Source organism: Pholcus phalangioides, unplaced genomic scaffold (genome assembly GCF_987345545.1).
Source record: "Pholcus phalangioides strain wild (caught in Gottingen) unplaced genomic scaffold, Ppha-v1.0 ptg000042l_1, whole genome shotgun sequence".
Lineage (NCBI taxonomy): Eukaryota > Metazoa > Arthropoda > Arachnida > Araneae > Pholcidae > Pholcus > Pholcus phalangioides.
Genome location: NW_028301628.1, coordinates 20,303,495 through 20,310,043, shown reverse-complemented (window position 1 = coordinate 20,310,043; position 6,549 = coordinate 20,303,495).

Here is a 6,549-nt window from a genome sequence, read left to right as displayed (position 1 = left end):
TTGAATGATATTGAAATATGTGGTAGTATGTATATGCTGTTCAAAAGAATATATCAAATCCTATTCTGGGTTGCAGTGGTTCTCAGTCTCATCCACAAACCCCTTAGGTGTCCTTGGAGAAAGGGTGTTTTTTTGGGGTTCCTGTGATTATTGAAGGAGAAAACTTATTCTTACATTTTGTGCTGAATATTCTGTAAAGGTCAGCATTCATATTATTGGCACAAAGGGTCCATTAAATATAAAAGGTTAACCCCTTTACATATAGGCTTTTGGCAACAATTGGAAGACGTACAGTTGAACTAGAAGAGATGAAAAAAGTATCGTTTATGCATGGGAAATGAAGGAAAAGAAACTGGTTTTTTTTCTCTTTCTACCTCTTTAGAATACCCTTTCCCTATGTATGTTGTACTAATTTTTTTTAATCCTCAAACCAAAGGGAGGTAAGAAAGATTAAAAGAGAATTTTTAGGTGAACTGAAAAAAAAAATTTTCTTTTAACTTATCAATGGAATTATCCCAAGGAAGGGAGAGCGCTCAAATGTATTTCTTGATTCTAACTATTTGTGATCGTTAAGGGGTTAAGAACTCCTAATCTATCGACTTAAATGAGAAACGTTCAAATTTTCTATTTGTGCAAAATTATATGAAAGATTTAACAAGTAGTGAATTAATCTGATACAATGTACAAAATGAAACAAATCAATGAAGTAAAAGTCAATTTCTATAACCTTACAAATTTACATTGATTTGGCTGTTTCATGATTTTTTTATAGAACCATGTATACCAATGCGAGACTCAGGTTGTCACTGGTCTAATTCACTTCATAAAGTCTCGTAATCCATTTCTAGTCCTAAATGGTTTATCCAGTTCTAGATTTTGACTGCAAGGAAACTTGCAGTCAAAATCTGTCACATAGTAAATTTTATAATGGTGACAAATGGTATATTAAAGCAATCAGTTTTGCTGAAATTGGTAATAGGTTATAAGTGAGGTTGTCTAACCTAGTTTTAATTTTGTGAATGAGCACCTGTGAGTTGCAAACATAGCAAGCTACTTATGATGACAGAGATAAGAAGTATTTGCCATGAAAAATGCCACTTGTGAGATTAGATTCACCTATTGAATGAAAATATTTTGCAGTGGCCCTATACAAGCGGATGTGAGAGTTTAGTAGGTGGAAGCTTTATCCCTAAAGCTAAGAATTTAAATTCAGGGTTGTTTCGGTGGGGTCTTGTCATTTTTTAAAAAAAAAAAATCTATTTTGTTGGTCTCTAATTTCTAAGCTATATTTTTAGTTTCATACAGAGATGCAAGGAGGAAAGTGCCCCCAATACTCAAATTAAATTTTTTTTATTTAAAGACCTTTGTATTTTGAGTTTCATGTTATCTTAACCAATTTCTGTTAATTAGAAATGCTTTTCCGAAGATTTAAAAAGCTTTTAGTTCTATTTCAAGTTTTTTTTGGAAAGAAAATATTCCTTTGGATGCCCCCTCTCCCACCAAAATGTGATGTAGGCTCCTAGTTTTAATCTTCATAGCACCGCTTCCATTGGAAAAAAATTTCTTGAATGGAGCTGTAATTGGCTGATGCTTCTCTCTATAGAATTTGAAAACTCAGATTGAATTGAAACTGAAATTATTTAATTTTCTTTGAATCTGTCTGTGACAAAAAGACTGTATTGATCCAATTTTCATCCCAATACTAATGTAAAAGTTAAATGCGTCTGTTTAAGCGTCTTATCAGTTTATTTTAAAACTGCTAAAATATCTGTAGATGTATATTTATACAATATTGTGTTAGACCTAGGTCTATACAAGAGAATGCGGTTGAGTGGGACATAGACATTGTTTGGTACTGTGACAATAGAACTGGGGAGTACCATTCACTAATGGTATGAGGAAAGAAACTATAGAACAGTAAGTGGAAGCAAAAATAGGTTTTATTTTAAGGGATTGGTTGAGTCTTCTGGAGATGGTTTGGCTAGAATACCGGAAGTATCAAAGTTAAGATAACCACATGATCTTATAAAACGGTTAATCGAGAAATAAGACGAAGAGAAGCAAGGGTAGGAGATGAAGTTTGTTTTTAAGTTGCAACACAAGGAGACAAATGACTAGCAGTCGTGGATAAAGCGAGTGGATTTATTTTGGATTGATTCAGGTTTTCTATGTTATTGGAAGTGTAGGGGTCTCAGATGTCAGCGACGTAGAAGAGTAAGGGAGAGATGTAAGTTTGGTAGCAGAGCAGTCTGATATCCCGAATGGAATGTTTTGAGGTTTCGGCGGAGGAAGAAAAGTTTGTTGGACAATTTCTGGCAGACGTAATCAACATGTATGTACCAGCGTATGTATAGGTCGGCTGAGATCATGACGTCGAGGTATTTAATTTCAGAAACTTGGGATAGTTAAATTATCGATTGAGTAAAAGTATTCAAGAGGAAGGAATTTACGGGTAATTCTCATGAAAAAACTTTTTGAAATATCGATAGGTATCTGCCATAGAGTGAACACCGGTCAGAGATAGCAGCCAGATTATTTTGCAGAAGTTCTTGATCATTTGGTGAATAATGCGGTAGATGACGCAGTCATCAGCAAAGAATTTAGTGGTGCAGTTGAGGGTTTGAGGGAGTCAATGTAAATCAGGAATAATAACGAAGAGTGGGTCAATCCCTGAGGGGTACCAGACATTACGGAGGCTGATGGAGAGTTATGATCTTTAAAACATTCAAACTGGGGGATTACGATATTTTGGGAAAGCCTCCGCCGCCGCCCCCCCCCCCCTTCCCCACACACACACATTTAAGCAATTGAACGTTGAGGCATAGATTACATCAGTTTGAAGTTTTTTATCGATGGCTCCCAAGGGTCGTGGAGGTTTTTCTAAAGCTATATTGATTGGTGAAAAGAAAGGAGTCTGTGGGTACAGATTTCTTTTGCTACAATGTGTTCAAAAATTTTACAACAGGAAGAGGTGATTGCTATTGGCTTAAAGTTAAGGGGATGGGAATAATTTTTTTGGTTTTTTTTTTTTCCGAAAAAAAAAATCGTTGGGAGGACAGCAGTATTTAGAGAAACATAGAACAAAATTGAAAGGTAGTCGGAGGCTTCAACGGCATAGAGTTTAATTTGGGATGTAGTCAGAGCCTACAGAAGGTGGTTTTAATTTTTTCAATAATTTTAAAATACCCTCTTGAGAGAAAAAAATAGATGAGTTGTGAATGAGAATATTGAGGGAAATCTTACGAAAAAACCGAGCAGAACGCTAAGTTGAATTCGGCAGCCATCTCTGAAGGAGAGGATATATCTTTGAAATTTTGAGAAGAGGGACCGATGGATTTAGGTCTAAGGAAGTTCCAAAACTGTGGGATTTGTTTTTAGATAATGGGGTAGTCCATGAGAGGTATTTGGGCCGAAATTTTAGATTTAAGTGAATTGGATTTGTTAGTTTTGTATTAGTAAGAAGAAATACTGCGGATTTTTCTCTTTAGATGAAATATCTCTGGTGATCCACGGATTGAGAAAATACTTAGAAGATACTTTTTTTTAATTGGAACTGTAGCTAGGCACAAACATTTGTTGATAATACTGTACATTTAAAAGTGATCCCAAAGGATATGTGAATGTTGTTAGACGAGGATATGGATAAGAAATCATTGAAGTAGGAGCGAAGAATATTTTTCATTAGTGGGTAATTTGCTTTGTTAAAATTACATTCAGTGGCGAGTTTGTAGGAAGGGATAGAATGGAGGAGGAAAAAGACAGTGAGCGGGGGATTTTGGTCTGAAACAGCCCTCGAAAATAGAAATGTTAAGGATTTGGGTCCGCTTGGAGGTACACAGAATTTTCTCGAGGGCGGGGAGGTTTAGATTTTTTTACCTTCAGAAGGGGTTTACGTTTTTTCCTGCAAAATAATATAATCTTGGCTCGAGTGGTGGGGGAGTTAGAACACCCCCTCACTTGCGTACGCCAATGGAGGTAGCAATAAGGTCTATATAGTATAATAATAAAATATTTGTACAAAAATATATTCTCTTAATCTCTTCTATAAATGTGTATGGGGGGAACCTCTATAAAATTCATAGAGGAACACAAGATTTAAGAGAATCGATGACAAATTAATTCGCCAAAAAGAAGCTAATGTGCAAACTTTCGATGTAAATTTTTAATTGTGATCAAATGATTGATCCAACCAACCTTAATCAGAAGTCTTAATTTCCAAGTCAAAATTTGTCTTGTTCAAGTTCTAGTTTTCAGTACGACCAAAAGTTCTTTGTTATAGAGCAGGCACCAAGAGGGGCTCAAAGATCGTGTCGGATTTCGTGTGCGCGATCACTTGATCAACGTCTGAGTGCCGTCTTAATGGATGGGCCGGCCCGGGGCCTTATAATAATTGGATCTGTGTACATTTTCTGTAATAATTTGTGTAAATTGGATATATATGAGACTTCAGAAAAATCACTTGGTGGGGGGAGTGGTTATGATTCTCTTGATACGGCCCTGCAAGCACCCTGTACAAATTGTATTTTCAAGGATTACAATTACCCTATAATTTCAGGCATATGTTTGTCAAACTGAAAGGATGCTCTTCGTTTAATGATCGGTGTAGGCAGTGCTCGCTACTTGAAAAAGGTTGAAGATGAGACCCAGACTCCTTGGGGCCTGGGATGATGCTCATCATTTTTCTCACGTTATAAACTCACTATAGAGGGAGCATGACCGCCCAGGCTCCACCTCACAAAGTAATTTCAGTGCATTTTCCCATTGGGACTACCAATCGGACACGAAATTTTCTCTAAATAAAATAGTTTTCATCATTCGGAGTATGTATTTTCGTAGTAATTCGCATGCCGCTGACACATGTGCCGCAGATTTGCCACCTCTGGTTTAGCTTCATAAATACGTTAGTACAGTGGTCGGCAAACTCATTAGTCAACAGAGCCAAATATCAACAGTACAACGATTGAAAAAAAAATTTATTTCGAGAGCCAAATTTTTTTAAACTTAAACTACATAGGTAAGTACATTATTATTAACTTAATTAGGGTACGCCTTTGCTAAAAACGTTCTCGATCTGATTGAGGTACGTTCGCTGAGGTCGACCCCTTCAGCCTCTCCCATCCACACTCGCCTTGTATATGACCGATGTTGAATGCGGATGGAGAGATTGGCCACGGGAGCGTCCTCTTCTATGGTCTGACCGGGTAGAGGTTGACGTTCCTTAGCATGGAAAACATTGCATGTTCCGAGAGGAGACTCGTTTTTTGCGTCTATCTGCCCCGAGTACCTTAAGAAAAAAGCCTCGGAAGTGTCACGTGACAGCAGAGTCAGGCTTTCGGCAAAAGCCCACGAAAAAAAGATGACAGGGAGGGGAAAGGAGCGAGAACAAAATGGCCAAAAATGCGTGTCTAAACGTGGTTTTTCAAAAATCTGGAGTTACTGTGCGCTAAAAACTGGTATTTTGTGAAAGAGCCACACTGTAGGGGCCAAAGCGTCGCATGTGGCTCGCGAGCCGCGGTTTGCCGACCACTGCGTTAGGATATGTCTCATCTATTTCATTTCCCGGGATGATGGAATTCAGTAACTCCATTGCTTGCTATATCGAAGCTATTTGTTCTCTCATAAGATATTCCTTTGGAATAACAATATACTACTACACACAATATTAGAGTTTTCCAAAACTTTTTGTTCCATAACCCCTTTCTCCGGTAATTTTTTGTTCTTGTCGCCCGAACTCAAGTCAACTCATAGAATCCAAACTTATACCCGTAAGTAGCAGGTTTTTGTGCGGCTCTACAACATTTTCCATTGAACATTAGATACTCCCGTAGCTTCTATTCCCCCTTCCCCAGGACGATATTTTCTACTTTGGGAAACATTGCTCTTTATATGGTAGGTAATTACAAGTGTTAAATTGTGAAAGGGATAAATGGAGCATTGAACAGATCATTTCTGGTGAACTCGTTCTAGTCTGTTTGTATGCTACTCCATCGGACCGTAAATTCGCTTAATCCTAGGTTCCTGTTAATCTTTTGTGTGGGTTCCCCCCCCCCCCCCCCGACATGCTCATTAAAGTCGCAACTTTCTAACCCGTGCGCAATGTCTGTCTTCTAATGGTGTTTTCTGGACTGATACTAATTATCTGTAGTGCTTATCATATCTGTAAAGTAAACTCGCAAAAAATTGGGGGGGGGGGATGGTGAGGTTCGGCGCTTTAAATGCCGTTAAGCTTCACATGTAAAGTTTATACTGTATTCATTTTTTGTGTATGCTTATTCTTCAAAGCAGAAAATAACGAAGTACAAATAGGCTTTGAAAACAAGACATCCGCAATGCCACCGTTATCTATACACACAAAAGGTAGAAGAGCGAGCCTCTCTCGAGCGGAAACAAATATTATTTTTGTGAAACGTTATCTTTGAAGGAAACACGTTTTCTCCAGTGGCAAAAAAGAATTTCCTGTGAGGGTTTCCAGTTTCAGCGATCTATCTGATCATTATATATATATGATGCTCATTATTGATTAAATTCCAAAAGGGGAAAAGATGACCA